At 29.2% G+C, this 23,684-nt stretch overlaps 1 protein-coding gene and 1 non-coding gene across 3 annotated transcripts in view; both read right to left on the reverse strand.

Moving 5' to 3' along the window:
• Positions 1-23,684, reverse strand: part of LOC129984658 (nephrin-like) — a 386,728-nt gene that overhangs the window by 344,206 nt on the left and 18,838 nt on the right. The window lies entirely within an intron of this gene.
• Trnastop-uca (transfer RNA opal suppressor (anticodon UCA)) lies at positions 13,812-13,898 on the reverse strand. Its single transcript has one exon. It is a non-coding gene; the product is annotated as a tRNA-Sec (tRNA).

Here is a 23,684-nt window from a genome sequence, read left to right on the forward strand (position 1 = left end):
TTTATGAAATTTTATTGTTGGGAAGAGGTAAGGGTAGTTTAAAGAGCAAGTTTTTATTTTAATTTTTTTAGCGAAAGCTAGCATCCTTTTATCCAATTCTTTTTTCCCGGTGTTAATTAATTTGTAAGTTGAATTAGAGTTATATTCATTAGTTAGAAGTTTTTTATAATAATATTTACAAATTAAACCGAAATTATTTGCTGATTTATCTATTACTGTAATAACAAACCTCTCTTTTAAATTTTTTATTTCTTTTTTCAAAGCTTTGTTGAAATAAATTCCTCGTTCTTTAGTTCTAACGTTGTCTGCATTAAATTTTGTTTTAATGTCTTCTAAAATCCTTACTTTCCATTCTCTGAAACCTTCTGGAGGCCAATGGTATTTCCTAGATAATTTGGAAATAAAAATATCCATATCCTGTCCGATAGAAATTAAGATTTTTTTAATGTTAACTTTTTCTCTTAATCTAAATTTCGTGCCCCTTTCCATTAAATCTCTTAAAGAGTTAGAATCTATAATTTTTAAATTCCCTGTTATAATATGTCCTTTGTCAGCATCTATATAATCTTTATAAATATCTTTATTACAATTACAGTCTGTCTTGTCTATCTTATTTAAATTTTTGCTATAGTAATTATAGTTACAGATTCTTTTTCTTAAAGTTGCTGAATAACTAAATGCTATTGAAGCTATTGCATTATCCTTTAAAGGAAAAAATTCTTTATTGTTGTGCATAACTTTAGGCAACTTTAGGTTTTCGAAGCAAATATCCAAAAATCTCACTACACAGTATTCTTTATTTAAATTACTTTTAGTTTTAAATAGTAAATCGTTTTTTCCTATATTAAGTTTGAATTTGATAAGATCTAGAATTATGAATTTAGTGAATGAATTTTCAAACTTTAAATCTTCAAATTTGTTATTAATAAACCATTTAATTTTATTTTTCCTAAAGCCAAATAGATATTTCTTAATTTTAAGAATATTTTCATTATTATGTTCCAAATTACACAAATTTTGAAATTCCTCAGTTACTATATCATAATTACCGCCTCTACCTTTTCCTCTCTTAAATCTTTTACTTTTATTTTCATTATCTAGAAAGTCTTTAAAGATGTTAAGTTTGTTATAAATACAAATGTTATCCAAATCCCCATAACCTTCTCCATTTAATTTACTATTGAGTCCATAAGGAAACAAAGTTTTCAAATTACATATATAAATATTTTCCAAGTCTAATCTTTTATTTAAATCAATAATATTATCTTCCAGAATGTAAATATTAATGTTATCAAAATTATGACATTGGAAGTGTAGTAGCTCATAATCAAAAGACTCATTTTTACTAAAGTTGAAACGAGGGGTCAGTTTGTTGGACGAAAGTCAGACCCCTCACAGAAAAAATCCCTGGTTTGAATCCTTGCCTGAGGGTGACCCTTGAAAAAGTCTTCGGGCCGGATTCATTTAATCTTTCTTTTTGATTCTTTGATTATTAACTTAATATTTATTTCTAATTTGGTTAAGTTCATTTGTGTTTTAGTTGTAGCAGCATTAGCGCTCTCTAAATACAATGTATATTTTATTATTATATAGATTCAGAAAAATTATATAGGTGTTTTTGCACATTGTTTATTTATGGATTGATAGTTTCTTATTCTTGCATCCAGTTGGAATTAAGCTGCATTTGCGCTTTTCCACTAAATGCATCCTTTAATAATAAAATTTCCCTTTTTGGATTTGATTCGAGATTTCCGGATTGTTGAGGCAAGGAGAGTTTTTTTTCTTTCAGGTACCATTAAAATAAATTATGCAAAGGTCAATGAAAGAATTTCTCATAGCGCATGGCCCGTCGCGCGCTTTACCAAGGGGCACTGTGGATAGCTTTGTGCTTGGAGCATCCATGGACAAAAAGTTACTTGCACAAATGTTTCGTTTAAAAAAATTTAAAAATACTAAAAAATATCGAATTTGTAATAACAAAAAATGTAAGACTTGTCCACTTGCTAATAAAGAACAAATTAATAACGAAATTTCAAATCTAGAATTGTTCTGTAAAAATAAAAATCTTATTTATTTATTAAATTGCAAAGAATGTAATTTGAATTACATAGGACAAACCAGTACTGAACTAAATAAACGAGTAAATGGCCATAGATCTGCCATTAAAAACTTTAGTAAAAATGAGTCTTTTGATTATGAGCTACTACACTTCCAATGTCATAATTTTGATAACATTAATATTTACATTCTGGAAGATAATATTATTGATTTAAATAAAAGATTAGACTTGGAAAATATTTATATATGTAATTTGAAAACTTTGTTTCCTTATGGACTCAATAGTAAATTAAATGGAGAAGGTTATGGGGATTTGGATAACATTTGTATTTATAACAAACTTAACATCTTTAAAGACTTTCTAGATAATGAAAATAAAAGTAAAAGATTTAAGAGAGGAAAAGGTAGAGGCGGTAATTATGATATAGTAACTGAGGAATTTCAAAATTTGTGTAATTTGGAACATAATAATGAAAATATTCTTAAAATTAAGAAATATCTATTTGGCTTTAGGAAAAATAAAATTAAATGGTTTATTAATAACAAATTTGAAGATTTAAAGTTTGAAAATTCATTCACTAAATTCATAATTCTAGATCTTATCAAATTCAAACTTAATATAGGAAAAAACGATTTACTATTTAAAACTAAAAGTAATTTAAATAAAGAATACTGTGTAGTGAGATTTTTGGATATTTGCTTCGAAAACCTAAAGTTATGCACAACAATAAAGAATTTTTTCCTTTAAAGGATAATGCAATAGCTTCAATAGCATTTAGTTATTCAGCAACTTTAAGAAAAAGAATCTGTAACTATAATTACTATAGCAAAAATTTAAATAAGATAGACAAGACAGACTGTATTTGTAATAAAGATATTTATAAAGATTATATAGATGCTGACAAAGGACATATTATAACAGGGAATTTAAAAATTATAGATTCTAACTCTTTAAGAGATTTAATGGAAAGGGGCACGAAATTTAGATTAAGAGAAAAAGTTAACATTAAAAAAATCTTAATTTCTATCGGACAGGATATGGATATTTTTATTTCCAAATTATCTAGGAAATACCATTGGCCTCCAGAAGGTTTCAGAGAATGGAAAGTAAGGATTTTAGAAGACATTAAAACAAAATTTAATGCAGACAACGTTAGAACTAAAGAACGAGGAATTTATTTCAACAAAGCTTTGAAAAAAGAAATAAAAAATTTAAAAGAGAGGTTTGTTATTACAGTAATAGATAAATCAGCAAATAATTTCGGTTTAATTTGTAAATATTATTATAAAAAACTTCTAACTAATGAATATAACTCTAATTCAACTTACAAATTAATTAACACCGGGAAAAAAGAATTGGATAAAAGGATGCTAGCTTTCGCTAAAAAAATTAAAATAAAAACTTGCTCTTTAAACTACCCTTACCTCTTCCCAACAATAAAATTTCATAAAAAACCAATAAATTTTAGATTCGTAACTTGTAGCACAGGCAGTTACAATTACTATACGGGAAAACATTTCTTTAAATACTTAAAAATTGTCCTAAACAAAATTAAAGAGGAAGATAATTTTATTATCAATAGTAACAAAGATATTTTGGACTTTCTAAAAGATAACAATATTAATAAGCTTAATACTTATGATTTTGAAAATTTATACACTAATCTACCTCATGAAAAGTTAATAGATGTCTGTACTAATATATATGAAGAATATTTAAATAGAGATATTATTACAAAAACTAATTGGTTAGAATTATGTAAATTTAATATTAAAGAAAGCTATGTTTTTAACGGAATAAATTTTTATAAACAAGAAAAAGGAATTCCAATGGGAACAGCTTTTTCAAGTGCGTTAGCCAATATTTTCCTACATTATTATGAAAAAGAAATAATTAAACTTAACTTAATAATAGGCTGGAGATATATTGATGACTTAATTTTGTTAAATGTGGATAATCCTAATGATATTATTAATTGTTACCCAAAAGAATTAGTTTTAACTCAAACAAACGAAAATCAACTTAAAGCTAATTATTTAGATTTAAATATAGAAATTGTTAATGGAAAAACTTTGATAGGTATTTATGATAAAAGGGATGAATTTAACTTTAAAATAATTAAACTTAGTAACTACCATTCTAATTTAAACTCTAAAATTTTCAAAAATTTGATATTTTCACAATTTAACAGAATTAAAAAAATTTGCAACAATAAAAGCTCTTATATCTTAGCAACAAACAATCTCATTAAAAATTTAACTATTAACGAATTTCCCAAAAACTTTTGCAATTTAGAAGTTTTGATAAGAAAGGGTCTGTTTAATTACTGACTTCCTCCGGTTTGTTAGCTTTGAGTTCTAATTCAATAGATGGCGCTTCAAGTTTGATGACGATACATTATGACGAAACGTGGGAGGCGGATATAGCTGTAAACGTGGAATAATTAAATCTTAGTTTAGTTCAACGAAATACATCTACAATAGCACGTTTTAACATCAAGTGGTTTTCTTCAGATTTGTACTTTCATTTTGTAAGTGTTTTGCCTTGTGTTTATATTACTTTTTTGGTTCTTTTTTCATGTATTTTGTGGTTTGATTTGCTGTGGTCTTATTTGGTTTGTTTTTTTGCTAGTGTTTTTACTTGTTTTAATCTTGTGATACTAATTTATCTCTAAAACCTCAATTTTCTGGGATTTTCGGGTCACGAGGGGTCAGTTTGTTGGACGAAAGTCAGACCCCTCACAGAAAAAATCCCTGGTTTGAATCCTTGCCTGAGGGTGACCCTTGAAAAAGTCTTCGGGCCGGATTCAGTTAATCTTTCTTTTTGATTCTTTGATTATTAACTTAATATTTATTTCTAATTTGGTTAAGTTCATTTGTGTTTTAGTTGTAGCAGCATTAGCGCTCTCTAAATACAATGTATATTTTATTATTATATAGATTCAGAAAAATTATATAGGTGTTTTTGCACATTGTTTATTTATGGATTGATAGTTTCTTAGCTAAACAATAAGAGATTTTTGTCCTCTAAATTAAAAAAAAAAGCCTATAAAACAAATGAAATTTGGAAATAAGCTAATAAATAAGGATTTTTCACTGCCAATTTCAAACAAAATAATTTTGAATTAGAAACAACTTCTTTATTCAAAATAAATGCTAGTAAAATTTTATGAGCAAGGGCACTTTTTATTCATACATTTCGAATAAAATGAGAAAACCTTACATAAAAAGTTATCTTAAAACTAAGGCACCCTAAAACATAACACTTAAGAAATAGAACAGCAGTTGAAAAAACATTGAAGTTTACAAACACGCACAAGACGTTTAAGGAGGCTGTCTACACAAATTGTTTCACGAAAAATAAACTTACTGTTTTGTTCAAAGACCCTTGAAACTTTTGAGTCATTTTTCAAGTGTTTTATGGACCAGAGCATACTTGAACAACCTTGCAAGAAAGATTGCTCATTTTCCTTTTTTTTTTTTTTTTTCTTTAAATTCAACGCAAGAAACAGACTTTTAAAATAGAAAAACTTTTGCATTTATATGCTTAAATCCCATAAAATGAAAGTGTTTTGTGTATGGATAATTTATTTGCATTACTTGAAAAAATTTTGTTTATTTTTATATATAGAATTTTGATTGAAGGTAGTAGTTGTTATAATTTTGAGAATGCAAAGGTAAATTAGTATTTTCTAGAATTTGGAAAATATTTTAACATTTTTTGTAGATAAATAGAAATAATATAGTGTTTACATAAGACATAGAATTTTCGTTGGATATTAATATGTTATCAAATTTCTTAAGACTTACATAAAGACAGTTTTCTCTTGAATTAGACTGAAACCATGAATTTTTAGTTATCTTTTTTGTATAAAATACATCCTATGACTTTAAAATGAAAGTTTTAAAACTTCAAACAAACATTTATTAAGAACTCAAACACTATGAATCCATTAACCCTTATGTTCATTTTGTATAGTATACCATACATACAACTTTATAAAAATATACTACCACTATAAAATAATTTTTAACTTAGTTTTATTAAACACATGACATTTCTAGAAGTTTATTTATACTTCAAAAATGAAAATAGTAGTTTATCTGTCATAATTTTAAATCAGTTGTGAAAAATAACCGTCAAGATGCGCCGCTCAGGTTTGTCTAAGGTAAGTTTTATTTTATTTTTATGTTTGTACTCCTAAATATGTATGTTTATTATAAAATATACATGCCTAGATGTTTGTTCTTACACATTTTTATATATACACTTTTTTTTTTTTTTTGCTTTTCTTCAAAAAAGCAATCTTGCCACGATAAGGGTTAAAGAATTATATATTTCCAATAAAAGAATTAAATTTTCCAATAAAATATGCTTCCATTTATAATATAAAGCATTCCAACATATAAATAATTCGAGCAATCTTGCTACGATAAGGGTTAAAGAATTATATATTTCCAATAAAAGAATTAAATTTTCCAATAAAATATGCTTCCATTTATAATATAAAGCATTCCAACATATAAATAATTCGAGTTTCTTAGAAATTAGTCATTTAGTTGAAATATCCATGCATACATTTAATGTCTTTTCTAAATCCTCCCTTAACTAAAATCGTAAGATTTAAAGTGAAAAAAAAAAAGTCAAAGTTTATTTTTCTCTCAAGCGGATGATTAGAGAATCGTACAAAAATTTATCTTTTCTAAATTCAAATACCCGTTTTCCACTTTAATATCACTCTAATGCTCAAATATCATAAATGCATTCGGATTTAAATATATATATATATATATATAAGAAAAACCAAACTCTCAATAAGCTATTTACGAAATATTAGTGAGCTACATGCTCCCCAGATACATAGTAAAAGGGCATGCTCGACAGTATCGATACTAAATACTTTCTAAACTCCCCTTAACCTCATCTCTTTTGAGTGGTATACATTTCCAGTTACCTTCTCAGAGAGACCCATTAGCCGAGATCTCCATATCCGAATGAAGAAGAACCGGCAAGCTGCATTCCTAACGTTGAACAAGTTGTCAGACCACTGCATCATAAAAACCCACCCCAATGATTCGTTGAACGAACCGCAAATTTCCCAAATGGCAAACGTACGTGACAGACCGTTCCATTTCATTTCGGTATTTTTAATGCGTATGCGAAAATTTGAAAGTCTAATTCCACCATCAATTTTTCAAGAAGCATTTTGAACCACTTTGCATCGAACTGAGGGAGACGAAGATTCGTTTATTATGTGAATATATCTATATGTATTTGGCAAGGCACTCCCCGGGGGGTTTCTTCCGCTGATGTTTGTGTTCCTTTTTACAGCCAACGGCGAGAGCTATGCATTAAATGCTTAATAAATAGTTGCGACTAAAGCCAGCTATGCAAATAAAAGAAATCGATGAAAGAATTAAGAAATGTTTCGTTTTCTGCGGTACTAGGTGAAAGAATTGATGCTTTAGGCAGTTGGAAGATGCATATTATTTATGGCAGCTGCACTGGCTACAATGTCAGGGGTTTTCCTGATAGGGATTTTGATCTTATCAGTTCAGCCTTTTGTTGGCAGACTAATGCGAAATATGCTTTCTTGAGCTCTTTTTCTTTTATTAACCTATTCGATTGAGAAAACGGGTATTAAGAGAGATTGGATGAATCAGGTAAAGTTCAAAGAATTCCAAGCGCGAAAGAGTGGACAAGATTTTTAATGGTGAATAAAGGTGAGATTTTTAAGTTCAAATCTTCCCTTGTGCTAAAATATTTACTTTTTTTGAAATCGTAAGCCTCTTAAGGGTGATTTGTCTGTGCTTAGCATCATTAAATGGACGTTCATCTTTAAAAAAAGAATGAGAATGGGTAAAAAAAAAAAAAAAAATGGATTCTTAAAGAGTACTTCTTAAAAGACTTCAGAAATATATAAAAATTTTACTTCTATAAACATAATTATCAAAATAATAATAATGGTAATAATTTTGATACAATACTATTTTTCATTTTTTCCCACTGTTAATATGCATTTAGTTTAGAATTCGTTGGGTTGTAATGGTGTGATAGTAAGGTTTCGGCTTTGGAATTGGAGTTTTTACAGGATAAAAAGGAATAACCTTTTGAGAATTCATAGATTTCAAGGATCAGAATGAAGTTAAATATATTTCAGATCAGAATAACATTAAAAAGATTTCAAGGATCAAACGTCATTCTGTAGACGTAAAAGAGAATTGTGTAGAATATATGTCTATTCAAACACGTTCTAACCACGTTCAAGTGTATGAAGACGCTGAGAAAATAACACATATAATGTTTTAAAACGTAAAGGTAACATTAATAAATTCAATTAAATTGTAGATAAATTCGTAAATGTTTACTAACCAATGGATTAATGCCTATTTGATGCGGATTCAAGTGTACAAAAAAAAAAAAAGGGGGGAGGAAATACCAATAGGAATGGGTTCTAGTTCTGTAGATGTCAAAGGCAATTATGTACAATACATATCTGTTCAAACGTCATGAAATACGTTCAAAAGTATGAAGACGGTGCGAAAATAATGCAAATAATGCTTCCAAACGGAAAGTTAACATTAAAAAATTAAACTAATTTGTAAATACTTTCATAAATGTTTGATCACCAATGAAATCGCGTTTATTTGATACGGATTCTAGTTTACCACAAAAAAAATAGATAAGTAGGAGTGAGATTTAATTTCGTTGGAAATCTGTCCTGATCACCTGACCAAGAATCCCAGCTAAGTGATATCAGAAATGGATAATAGCCTGATGTAAGTTTAAACTAAACGATTAAACTAAAATATAAAACCGCGTAGAAGTAATCACTCACTTCATTCTATAAATGTGAAAGGATATTATGGAGAATTCATGTCTATTCAAACGTCATCTAACCACGTTCAAAAGTATGAAAACAGGCATATAATGCTTCAGAAAGAAAAGTTAACAAAAAATTAAACTAATTTGTAGGTACCTTTATAAATATTTAATCACCAATGTATTTGCGCTTACATGAAGCAGATTTTAGTCTACCTCACACACACACGCACAAAAAAAAAAAAAAAAAAAATAAGTAGGTGAGAGATCTAATTTTGTTGGAAATCTGTCATGATCACCTGAATAGAATCTAAGCTAAATGATAGTATCAAAAATGGATAATAGTAGATTTAGATTCTCTCTCCTGATGTAGATTCTCAGTTAACCCTTTCAGGATGGGAGGCCTCTATCCTAGATGCATGCACGGGACGGAGCGTACGCGAAAGGAATAATTCCACAGGACGGGGTTTTTGCATCGCTAAGCCTAACTTTTAAAAAAAAATCTCAAAAAAATAAAGTTTAAGTCCTAATGTCGTCATTTTTCTATCTTTTTAGATCATTATTCATTCATAATTTCAGCACATTCTTCCTGCACAAATTGCGTTTTTTTTTTTTTTTTTTTGCCATAATAAAGAGAAAGTATGGCCTTCCGTAATAAAGAGAACTACGAGAAATATAACCAAAAGCTATGCAAAATAAATAGAATTGACGGTAAAACCCAAAAAGAGTAATTACAGTTATACAGCAATAACAAAAAGAAGAAGAAAAGAATTCGGAGGCAGATCAGAAACGAAAATGATTCCATCAAGTGGAACGTTACACAATCCAGCTCTGTTTACTTACATAACTTTTACCCGCCTCCCCCCTTCCGCAACAGCTAATGGGTGAAATGCCAACTACTAAAGCTATATTTATTCAAAAGTAATGTACACAGGGAGCCATTTAGTGGGGTTTAAAAATTGCTCCAATTTAGAATGCATATATGCATCACCGTCCCATGAATTCGATTTCCAGAAATTCACATGTGGGAGACTTTCGCTGGTGATGCATATGACACGCCCGTCGCGAAAGGGTTAAACTAAAATCTAAAATTTGTTGAAAGTAATCGCTTACAATGATTATGAATATATTATGATGTAATGTGATGTAGGTTCTAAGACTATCAAAAAGAAGGTCAGTGTGCGTGCGATCCGATTTCACTAAAGTTGTGTACTCGGGTTCCAAGAATGTTGTGAAATGGCTGCCTGCATGCTATACACAATTTCAACCAGAACATCTATCATGGTTCAAACATTGTATATGGCATGCTTAGTTTTAATGTAGATTCTAAGACTATCAAAAAGAAAGTATGCGTGTGTGAGATCCGATTTCACTGAAGTCATGTATGTACTCAGGTTCAAGGAATGCTACGTCTATCACGGCTCAAACATTGTGCAGCATGCTTAGTTTAGAATTTTTGAGACAGGATGCCAGTTCCTATATTCTCGTCATCTCACCACTGTTTAAAATAACGAAGAATTTCTTAAAATATCTCTAGTGTAGTTTCAAAACTAATATATACCCAGCTAAATTAAATTAAGCTTGTATCAAACTATTTTACAGATGTATTTACAAAAGAAAATGGCAATTAAATATAATTAAATTTATTTCCAGAGCGGAAAACCCAAATAACACGGCAATATCTTCTGTGAAAATCAAATGAACTTAACTCGAGATTAAAATGTAAGTGTACGCTGAACTTAATTAAAAGCATATTGTTCTAACTAAATTTCAGTTGAATGAAATACATTCAGTTGAATGAAATTCAGTTGAATGATTTACAAGTTACATAATTTATATAAAGGCTAGACATTTTTTTAAAATTAAAGCATTTTAAAGGAGTAATGCATGTATCAGTTCAAACATTTAAAGATTTGAAAAATGCTATTATTCACTTTGAGTAATATAAATACTTGGACATATTTTTAAAGAACTGATATTTTGTTATGGTTTAGTAAATTCATGCGATGGATTTTCAGATAATTTATTTAACTATGAATTGCAGTAAGATAAAAGTAGGCTTTTAGTAACAAAAGACATATTTACAGGCAGTGAATTCTTCACCGCAATAGCAAATTCCATTGATTGATTCATTATGTTTACTGTATCTAACCAACCATAAACAAAACTGCTTTGATTGCTGGACTATTTTTTCTTAACAAGAAAAAATGTTGATTTAAATTAAGCAAATTGATTGGAAAGGATCCAGGATTAGAAGTAATGCACTTTCTTAAAAAAGACCTTAAATATTGGAAGAATTAAAACAATTTCTGACAAATATACTGGTCTTTACAGATTTTTATGTATATGTTACCGTTAAAGTATATAATGCAGTTATTTCATAGAATGCCTACTTATTCCATGAAATAACTAATCGTGTCCGTTAAAGTGTGTAATATGTTATTAATTTGACACTTTAACTAGTTATTTTATGAAATAACTAGGTATTCTATAAATTAACTAATGAGAGACAGTTAAAGTGTAAAATAAACAATTTATCCAAAATGAAATTAAACTAATGATAGACAATTAAAATGAAAAAGAAGCAATTTATCTAATTTATGTAGCGTATAAATGGTATTTATGGAAACGTACCATAAAATCATTTGTTACAACAAGGATTACTATAATGTCACTTGGAATTACAAAGAACATTATTTTTAAAACAAAAACATTTTTTATTTCTAAAACAAACAAACAAAAACATAAATGCAGTAGGGGTGGAAGTTAAATGTATTTGTCGTGCGAGATATATGATATAGATTATTTTACCCTTTAACGGGCTGCAGATCGTTATTCTATGAAATAACTAGTTAAATCATGAAATACAAGAGAGTTTTATACTTTAACGGATACGATCAGTTATTTCATGGAATAACTAGGTATTCTATAAAATAACGGATTTCATACTTTAACGGTAACATATAGATTATTAAAAAAACATATTTTTAGTAAAGTAAAAAATAAATCTTTCATAATCATAAAATATGAGCCTTTTTGATATTGCATAAACAAGTATTTATATCTACATATACATGGTGGCTTGAAAGATCATTTATATATTTTGAGATCAGATGCGGCTTACTGGAAGTAACTATTTCCGCGATAAACCAATTTTTAAAAAAGCACAATTTAATGGATCACATGTTTACAATAGGCAACAACAGAGATAAATGCATAACGCAACAAGAATTCATTCCACAAATTTAATCCCCAAATATTCCTCTGAACAAACTTATAGCTCCATATACTGAAAAAGATATCTTTAATCTGTTTTTATGAGTCAAATATATAGTCAATGCTGTAAATATTTCTCAAAATTATTAAGATTCCAGCGATTTCTTCCCATATTATCAAGCTGACTACGCCCAAATGGAAGCTTAAGTGAAATATATGTTCTAATGCGAATTATCCTGAACTTCATTATCTTAAAATAATAATGTTAATACACAAACTTCCTAATGCTCATTAAGATGATTAATTAGAGATTTAAATCATAAGCTGGATGCATGCAACCGTTACGGTATAATTGCTATTATCTAACTCAAAGTTGCGTGTGTGTGGAAGTCATGTTAAAATTAGCTGATGCTGATGTCATATTAGGCTAGAAGTTTGTTTCCAAAATTTGATTCAAATTCGTGGCAAATGTTTTGGGAGAGTTAAAAAATAACCGACTATAGAACGAAAATCGTTATTAGTTTAAATGTATAAGAAATTAGATGAAGTAAAAGCAAATCATTGATGCCTGTCAGTTCCTTAAATTACTTTTTTTCTATTATTTGTCTTCGTTTCAAAATGGCCGTTTATTATTATTACCTTTTTAAAGACGGAATATAAAATATTGCATATAAATATAACAGAGTGTGTATAACAAAATATTTATCATCAAAACATTCTATCCTGAATTCTACCCTTTTGGAATTGTACCTATTTGCTTGTAATGTATGCGTGATAACTTAAAACTGCAAAACAGCAAACTAAATAGATATATTTGGCAATTGAAGGTATTTAAAAATTTTGGATCAAATGCATAAGTAGATTAACCGTATGTCGATGTTCTTTTCGGTGATATATATGCATTTCATCTCAAAATGATACCTCTGGATGGCTGAATTTTAGAATGCCACCAAAATTGCAGATATGTTTAAAATTTTGTGCTAAATAAATCATAAAGACGAGATCTAACGTGCATTATTTTTGTCAATACTTTAAAGCGTGATATTTCTCACTATGCCTTTCGCACAGAAATATGATATCTCCATGATACTGTGGAGATATACCACTATAAGTTGGATAATATTCGAATACCGAACAATGTAATCAAAGCATTATAACAAATTTTGTGACCATTTTGTGACCATAATTAAAGAGAATACAAAACATACCATATTATAAAAGGGGAATTAAAATATACTGTGTGAATATATATATAGAAAAACCGAACGTATTAAACACACACAAGAAAAAAAAAATCATGAGCAAGTCAAAAATTCTTCGATTTTGAAAATTTCATCCCCAGTATTAAAGATGCTCTATGTAAGAATAAATAGTGCACTTTTAATTTACTCCCACCGTATATGTGGTATGCAGTTGTGCAAAATTGGATGCTAAATTCAGTTTTCATAATCACGTTAGTATCCGAAGTTGTAATTGCTATTCCTATTTACATCGTGAAGTTTTAATGTTAGTATAATATATCATTCAGTTTTAAAAAATTCTTCTTTAATAGGCAAAAATAATGCTAAAAAATGTATCAAAAATTTAATAATACTTTTTTGAATATACTAATGTTGTTTCTAATGGCATTTGTCATAGATAAGCCCATTGACTTTAGAAGTCAAGGATAAAGAATTATTTCAAACAGTGTACAAAGTGTTTGTAATGTAGGAATCGCCTAGAAAGTGGAATTGAACCACTCTAATTCCTATCAGCTACTGGTTTGAAGCCCCCACACCGGACCACCGATGTTCATCTAGGTTTTAAATATGTGACACTGAAAATATAATCTAAAATACTTTGGCTATTAAATAATCTAAGTAACAACAAGGCTAACAAATAATAAAAGTAATTGTTTGTGGCATTACTTTTATTATTTGTTCTTTATTTGCTCAAAGTATAATTTAAATGGAATAATGAATAATCAAGAATGAATAATAAGAGTAAGTCAACCAACTGACACTCCGACCCGCCACGAAGGCACACGGATTTAAACCATAAGGCTGAATGGTCGGACCGCCGCGACAGCAACACTTGCGGAAACTATGGTTGAGTTCTAAGGGCCATCACCGGCCACGGTACAACCCTTCCCGAAGGAAGTACGTCCCGTCATCGATGGGAGGAGTCAGATCCCCCACCTATTTGTGTACCCTCCAGGGTGGCGAGATCCATTCATCATGCCGGAAGCATTTCATCCTCATTATGAGGTGCCCCCCGGAGGATGAATAATAAGAGTGATATTTAAAATGTCGATCATATTTTTTGATACTGATAAGTTTATAGAATTAACAGGAATGGAATATGTCATTGCTATCAAATTTCTCAAATGTCAATATTATAAAAAGAAAATATGTCTAATGCGTGTTGTAATCATGATTTAAAATTTATTTTGGTTCACAACATATTTTCTATGCGAGATATTACAGTTCCATACTTAAAATGATATTACTCGAAAGTTGTTTTTTTAACTCCAGTGATGAGACAGTCAATTTTCTCGCAATTACTGTTTAATGAAAAAAAATATGATGCATTAAATCGAATTTAGATTAAACATATGCGACAGATCTCGTCATATTGTAGCTGACCCGTCCCATAGGAAGGCATGCGGATATGTTGAATAATCAGGCCTCCGCGACATACTAGGTAGGAACCATGGCTGAATACTAAGGATAATCACTGGCCAAGATACAACTCTTTCGGTAATTGCGAAAACCAACCGCCATCCGGAAACTTCTCATCACCATAAAATTTTTCTTACCACACCAAACAGGAAATAAATTTCAGGCATTAAAATGATGCAAACATTTTTCTTTTATTTCAGTTTTAGAACGAATACTAAGTAACATTTTTTTAACCATAAAGCTGCATACAATTAGCATGGATTTAATTGGGAGAAAAAATTATTATGTTAATCTTTTGCTATTTATGAGGTTATATTATTCTAATTGATTCTAATTTTATCCTTTGAAAATAAAATGTACTATTATAATAGATGTTACTGAAAAATCTTCATGCAGTTATTATGAAAATTATCGGACAGATGAAAATTAAGTGAAAACATGTTACATTTATACTTGATTATTTTTGAATTAAAAAAATAAACTAAGACTATAAATCATGTTTATATTTCCAATTAAAATATTTTTGTATTGACAAAAGCAAAATTTAATAATTTAGATTATTTTGGTTCATAAATGAAAATTTGCTCTGGAATTATATTTCAGACATACAGATTTTATGAAGAAAAATGGCAAAAATACATAAAAAAATCATAATCAATAAAATAATACAATTGCAAGTCATTTCTAAATCTGATAATTTATTATTATTATTAATATCTGTGCAAGTCTTTATCGTGTGTTTTGCACTGATTCGTATTTTTTAAGAAGTTTTGGAAATTTAATAAGATGTTGTAATGTAAGCATAGATTAAATGTTATAAATATATTAGTTAACCCTTTAAAGGGCCATTTTTTTCTAGTCATATTATGTTAAAATATTTTTAGGCTTGAAATTAGAATAAGAAAAGGGATTCATTTAGCTTATTGGATAAATTTAATTTGATTAATTAATTAATTTGGTTAAATAATAATGAAGTAACAAATCAAGACACATCATTTTGTGTGAAATAAAGAACAAAAGCATCTAAGTTTCTGTCTTTCTAAAAAAATTTGTCAGAACTTATGCCAACCTATATAAATCCATACAAAGATTGATAAATTTGGTGGGAAACATACTTCCTACGGCCCTAGAAAGGGTTAAACGATTGTACCCAGATAAAAAAAAAATACAGCTTACATTCAAATAACATTGTTATTATATAATAAATAATTCCAAATCTATTTTTTTTTTCAATAACGGCTTGTTTTTGTCTCCAGCCATAGAAAGAGAATAGCCACTCTTTATGACCAAAACACATCTGTTGTTATACAAGAACAACAATAAAACTTCATTCGCATCAACTGGGACACTCTCACGCATTCTCCGTCGAAAATATTTACGTGAATAACGTTCCAGGATAAGTTCAAGATCAAAGAAAGGGGGGGTAAATAAGCAATAAATAAACAAAAACCAGGCAATCGTCCACTTTAAGTCACTTAAGCAACCCATAATTTCGCGTTTCCCAGACCGCATCTAGAAGAAGCAACGCACTCTCTCGTTAGTGGATAATTTGAGATATTACGTCACATCCGGTGGGGTTCCTCATTCGCTAACAACTGCCGTCTGCTCCTGCCTGTAGTAATTTAATTTTAGCCTTTCCTGCTTAGTGCAATCAGCGCTGTATTATACTGATGGAGCGTGGAGAGAAATGAGGGGGAAATCTTCCTTCTTCGGGAAGAATGGAAAACGCCCATGACAGGAAAAAAAAAAAGTTTGAAGAACGTGGAGGAAATGTGCTAGAGTTTGGTTACTGAATTAAAGGCCGTGTCAAGGATTTAGAAGAAGAATTCAACCTTAAGGAACAAGGTCGAGTGTGACAGTTTTCGACAATTGTATTCCGTCTACAACTTTCCCAATTTTTACTTTTTTGTATAGGAAGAGCAGAGAAAGTTTTTGTAGCTGTCAAAAAATTCGAAATCGAGAATTCGACGAAGCTAAAAATTTTAGACCTTCCAAAGTACAAAATACACATTTTTGGCATTATGTCTGTTCTGTCTATAAGCACTATTAGTCGAAAACTCTTTGAGCCAGATTTTTATATAATTTGTGAATATAAATAATAGAAGAGTGCAGTATCAAATTTTGTATATGGTCTTTAGACCGATTTCCATCAAAATTTTGAAGGAAATCCATTTAAAAGAAATCTGAATGTTAGAATACAAATGCACAGAGTACATTTGTCAATATAAATATCGATTACATAAAGGCAAAACGCAAAGAGCTAATTACATGAATTCTGGTGCACTAGTTTAGCATCTAAAATATTGATACATTGAATTTTGTACAAAATCTATCAAACGATTGACGGTATGTCTTGTATGTAGCATACATATTGTATACATAAACACAACAGTGTTTATGTACACAATATTCATACTGTATGTATAGTGTACAATGAATAGTGTACAATATTCACAATATTCATACTGTATTCATACTGTTCATATGAATTATTGTACATGCATATTGTATATATAAACACAATAACTCATGACCTTTATGGCCTTTAGACCGATTTCTATCACATTTTGAAGGAAATCCATTAAAAAGAAGTCTGCCTGTCTGGCTATTAGAGTAAAAATATACAGAGTACCCTCCTACTCGAGTACATGAATTCAAATATCGACTTCATAAAGACAAACCATAAAGAGTTGCGTGCATATAATTTGGTGCACTAATTTAACAATTAAAATATAAATACAAATTTTGTAAAAAACCAGTCAAATGTTTAACGGTTTGTATTTTCGCATGCAGTTAAATGCAATATTGCATAAATACAATAATTGAAATTCGGTGTGTATGGCCTGTGACTACAAATGTAGTTTTGTATTAAATTTTGATGGCAAAATGGCCAAAAGGCATCTAAAAATACATATTTTTTTAGATAGAATCACTAAAAATGTTATATTAAAGCCAAAGATCTATATATCGTAGCTAACGTTTACCAATGACACGCTAAGTATTTGCAGCTTTACCCAAAATCCCCAATCCGGAATCAAAGAGATAAGATTGGGTAACCACACATCCTGGCCCTTAAAGATATCTGATTGAATTTACTCTCACTTTAAAAAGACAGGAGCTAGTATGAAAGCAGTTAAACTTGAAATTGAACTCGAGTTAATTGATTATAAGGTATAAGCAAATCAATTTTATTCTTTTTATATTAAATTTTGCAAACTAAAGTTTATCATACTGAATTACATACTATTGAAAATATAGTAAAATTAACAGCATGTATTCCATTTATAGAATAAGCGACCTAGATTTACAGAAAAGCAAACTATTCCAAAAATATGCACATAAATCATTTAAAGATACTCTACAATTTCTTACCAGATTTTTCTGTTCAATTAAGTAAACTTATTTCGTTGAAATAAAAAGGAAAGTGTATGTGAGTTAAGAAACAAATATTTTTATATCTGTATTTTTTTTTTAATTTTAAGAACAACCTTAGCTATTTATATCCTTGCACAGTACCAAGTTATAAACAATGAATCATTATTTAGGCTAAATAGTGAGGAAATATGATAAATGTCTTTTATATCAAGCATTCAAAATGTTAGAAGATAGATAGTGTTAAATGACATAGGTTTTTTTCAAGAAATGAAATGAATAATTATTCAAGATTGAATTTTAAAAATTACACGATGCTGCATATTTAAATAGCACTTAATGTTGTTTTTTTTAAGTGACTGCTTCTCAGTACATGTCACATGTTTCAAAAATTATTTTCATGTTGAATGCCAACAAATTCATGTGAATAAACAAAATCAACACACTTTTAATATAATTTTTTCCTAAAAACATGATTATTTTATTATATTCGAATGAGTCAAAGAATAATTACATTTAATTGAAAACTCAATGTGCCTATTTATTCATATCAAATATTTCAAATAGTCTGACCATAAAGCTAACTCAAGGCACTGTTTTAATTTTTCCCTTTAATTCTTATATGATAGAGACGAGGGAAAAATCAAAGCAGATACATTTGCACAATCGGAAGTTAAAAAGATTTCCTTAGATATATGAGCAACTAGTTCTTTTCAAATTTGTGATCAAAGAGCTATAAAGCATTATTAACTAAGCACTCCAACCCGTCCGTAAGCCCACGGATAAACACTGAATGACCGGACCACCGCGGCAACGATACTGGCGGGAATTGTGGTTGAGTTTTAAGGGCCATCACCAGCCACGGTACAACCATTCCTGTGGGAAGTACGCCTCGTCATCGATGGGAGATAGCCAACCCCCACTTTTTTCTGTACCCACCAGGGTGGGGAGATCCAACCACCATACCGGAAGCTTCTCGTTCTAATTTTTGAGGGACCCCCCCCCCCCCCGGTGGGAGTCAAAGAGCTAATTCAGGTATTTCTTATTATTCGAATATTTTGCAGCTGCATATTTTCTATACAGTAAGCATTAATAAAAAAAACCTTGATCCTACCGTTGGCAAAAACAAAATTTCATTGCAATAATAATAATAAAAAGAATTGTATTTTTGACGGATTATTACACGTGTTATACATAATGCAATAAGTCTTCATTATATTTGAATCATACACTTGGTATTAATTATACTCTACTGAGAAATTATTTTCTAAGAATTAGTCATAATGCACTACCATATGGAATTCAAAAGGGAACACTTCTTTTATGTTAAATATTACTATTTATATTCTCACATTTCAAACAATATTTCATTATTTAATGTAAATGAAGGAAAAGAATAAACCTCAACTGAATACTGCAAAACCTTGTAACAGTTACATGAAAGCTTTTTCCGATTTTTTTTTCGCAATAAGTGTTTAGTTGCACGTGATTTCACAACCAATGTAATGCAATACAAACTGGACAATATTAAGTTCGCTTCCGTTATTTTAAACGACCGGCAATAAAATATGTTATTCTGTAAACTCGAACGGAAAAGTAATCTTAGAACATATAAAAGAAGCATAAAATATACTGCCAAGAGATAGACATGAAGTATGGAATTCAATCCATATGTTTTTGAATTTTACTTCCAGGAACAAAAATATGAATCAGGTTTCTCTTTTTGTACGTTACGAATCGAAATAAAATTTTGTTATACTATTCTTCAAAAACCAAAAATAACAGTTTGAACATGCAAAGAATCCATTATTATTTCTTAAAAATATACTATCACTGTTTCTTATAATAGATTTTTAATACGAGAATTGGATATTTATGGCAAATATTGATAACATACCATCTCTAACAAAAAGTTTTAAATAAATGTTTCAGATTCTCGCATTCAAAATTAAAATTAATTAGTGAGCATTTTTGATTATAAAGCATTTTCATATCTAAGATAAGTAAGGTTTGAGCTTCAAGACCAGAGGGTTTCAGATTCGAAAGCTGATTTTAACAAAAGATCCCTCTTATAAGTGGATACGAGGATACGCTCCAAAGCTCATACCGTAGACCAAACGACAAAACTTCTCTGAAATGGACTTGAAAATTAGAGAAAAATGTACCATCAGAGATGTCATCCTCACCAATAGATCGGGAGTCAAAATTCAGAAGTCTGCTCGAAATAGCAGCTGTGCTGTTCCCTAATAAAGCATTAATATTATTATATTAAAGTAAAATTAATAGCTAAAATCTGAATTAAAGAGTTTGTTTTATAGTTTTAAAAAATTCTGGGGCCATCTAAGTATTTTCTGCTCTTAATCGTTGGCGCAGAATAATTTATATATAGCAGAAACATTTCATCGTCATTAAACTAAAAAAATAGAGAAAACTAGATTTGAAACCCATTTTCATGAATACTTGTGATTACAGGTGAGACTGTTGAACACGGAAAACCAAAATCTTTCTGTGTTGAAAAAATAATGGAAAGTTAGAATGTGGTTTTATTTTTTTTTCTTTAAACACAAGAATAAGTTGAGATTGGAGAATTGCAGTAGTTAATGTCATCTTCAAGAATTTATTAATTAGATAATATTAATTTAATTCACAAAACAATATTACCAGGATGTCTGTAGTACTTTTTTTGTTATTAGGTTTTGATTTAAGTTAACTTAAAGTGTTACAATTAGAGAGTTTCTGATTTTAATATGCTTTTTACTTTAAAACTATATGAAAGAACTTATATTTTAAAAATAGTCACAAGAAAAGCTAAGCCATTACTTTTTTTATAATCACTATTATTTTTCTTTTTGTATCTTAGACAGCATTTTGGATAGATAGTTTTCATGCATCTCAAAGAAATTACCATATCTCCACCTAAAAGATCATGTTACATATGTATGTTAACAGAATATGTTAGGAATACAATAAAAAGTAATATCAGTTTATCGCATTTCATCAGTATTAATATCGCATTAAAATCTGTTTCTTTAGTTTCTATATCAATTTAGTAATAGTTCTAGCAGACGATGCGAATTTAACAAATGTAGTAGCAGATGATATGAAAAATATTCCGATTCCTTTTATTTATTGTTCAAACGATGCTTAAAATTTCGCACAATGGATTCTATGAAATAAGAGTTTAATAACATTTTTTTAAGTCTCTTAATTCGGTGCCCTTTATCTACTAAAAATATTACATTAGAATAACATAAGAAAGTTTTACATGAATTTTACAATAATATATTTAATTTATTCACGTATTTTGCTTTTATGCAATAACTTTATCATATTTTTGGACTAGAAATGAATCGGGTTTTCTTCAGTACTCATTAAGTGAAGTAATAAGTAAGTAAATTTTATTGGTCTCTAACGCGTTAATCGTAACAGCAGAAAATAGTTTAGATCGAATGGGTGGCGAGAAATAATTTATTCTTTATACAAACAGAATCACAAAAATACTGAAAAACTTATGTTGGACTAAGCTATAAACGAATATTTTTGATTGTAAAGCGTGTTTTAAGCAGACTCCCAGATTAAAACAGTTAAGCAAACCCGGCGAAACGAAACTCGAATGTGTCAGTTCTTAGTTTATATTCGTAATTTTATTATATTAGCAGTCCAATAAAAAGAAAAGTAATCTAGCATGAGGTTGCTTGCACCACAAAACCTTTTTTTTTATAATTTATTTCATATAAAAACAGCACAGACAAATTTTATATAATTTCAGATAAATTTTAAGTAATTTTTAATGGAATGTGGGTAGTTTCTAAGGACAACAGAGATTAATGGGTGCATGATTTGGAAGATATTTTCAAAAATTGAAAGATACATATTATCCAATGAAAAAGGATGATAAATTCCAAGTTTATACGAAGGATTATAAGTCAAAAATAAGATATTCGTCATCAAGCAGCTCAACAGTACACGATGAGTCAACAATAAAAGGAAAGAAAAACATGTTATTAATACAAGATCAAATATATCATTTTGTATGAGAGAACATACTCGCTTTATCCCTAATCATGTAGTTATGTAATTACTGTACATTTATCGCTGAGATAGTTACGTATAAAAAAGTTAAAGACTACATGAAACCTGTGTAATCAAATAACCCGAACAAATACATTCTACTTGAGAGAAATTTCTTTCAAGTGGTGATTAACGTATTACAGAAGATTTCTCTTATTTCTCTTCCCACGCACATAATGATAAATATATTGTATTAGTAAAAACAGTGAGGAAAGGATTCCTCCGTATCGAAATATACAGAAAATTCGTTGGTTCTAGTGATCAACAGTTCGCTTTTAGCAATCAAAATAACGAGGACTGGATCTCCCATATCAAAATACGTAGAAACTTCGCCGATTCTAGTGATCGTCACGCTTGCAATGATCAAAATAATGAAGACTGGATTATCCCATATCGAAATACATAGAAAATCCTTTGGTTCTAGCGACCAACAATTCGCTTGCAATGATCAGGTTTGATGTCCAGGCAGGCTTGATTTTATCAGAAATCAATTAAAAAGATAACTCGGATTTAATGAAAAGTCATCAGACCTTTTGAAAAAAGGTCTGCTAAAATACATCCCAACATGCATAAAAATTAAACAAAAGATGGGACCGTTTTTAATTTACCTAAACTCAAAGAGTTAAACATGAAGCCCAAAGCTTGCTTTATAATGATAATTTTGTTAGAAAGTTTAATTTAACTGTTGTACATAATTGCAATCTATCAATACTTTAAATTAAACTCATAGAAATTGTGGCTTTAGCTAATAAATTATACTTTATATATTTTATTATCAAAAACTCATTGAATATAATTCATTTCTGTTAAGGATGGAAAAAAATGAAGGCAAAACAACCATGGATTTTTTTATTCAATCTCCATGATTAAACAGCTACGCACAATACGTTGCATTCAGCTTTAATGATGTTTATCGTTTTAAACTCCATCATTTTATGGCGTATTCAGGAATTTTCAAAGCAAAACGATAAATCTCTTCTACTAATGACTTCATGGCAAGGCAATATGTTATCATTACATGTCAGAGTCATTAAGGTATACAGATGGGATCTTATTCATGAAATTTCAACATTCTCCCAAAATAGAAACTTATTCAATCGATGAACACAGTCAGAAGCATTTGAAAAGTAATTGTATACAATTTGTAGCTTCTCCGTCATTGATTTTTGTTGACTATTCAATCAATTGCAAAGTCTTTTAATATATGAGTGATTTAATTAGTGCATATCCGGATATTTCGAGAAAAGATGTTTTAATTTTTGAAATAAACATTAAACAACGTTGTACAGTTTACTTTAAAGATTTATGACTTTTGTGAATAAACACACTGACATGCATGTAGAAATTTAAACAATTTAACTAATTTATTCTTTAATATAGTGCAATCATTTACTCAGAGAATATTCAAAGAAATGTGATTCTTATTTAATATTTCCACACTAGCCGCCTTTGACGACCAGTCTGTCCAAAATAATGACTTTCTA

The sequence above is a fragment of the Argiope bruennichi genome, chromosome 9 (genome assembly GCF_947563725.1).
Source record: "Argiope bruennichi chromosome 9, qqArgBrue1.1, whole genome shotgun sequence".
Classification (NCBI taxonomy): Eukaryota; Metazoa; Arthropoda; class Arachnida; order Araneae; family Araneidae; genus Argiope; species Argiope bruennichi.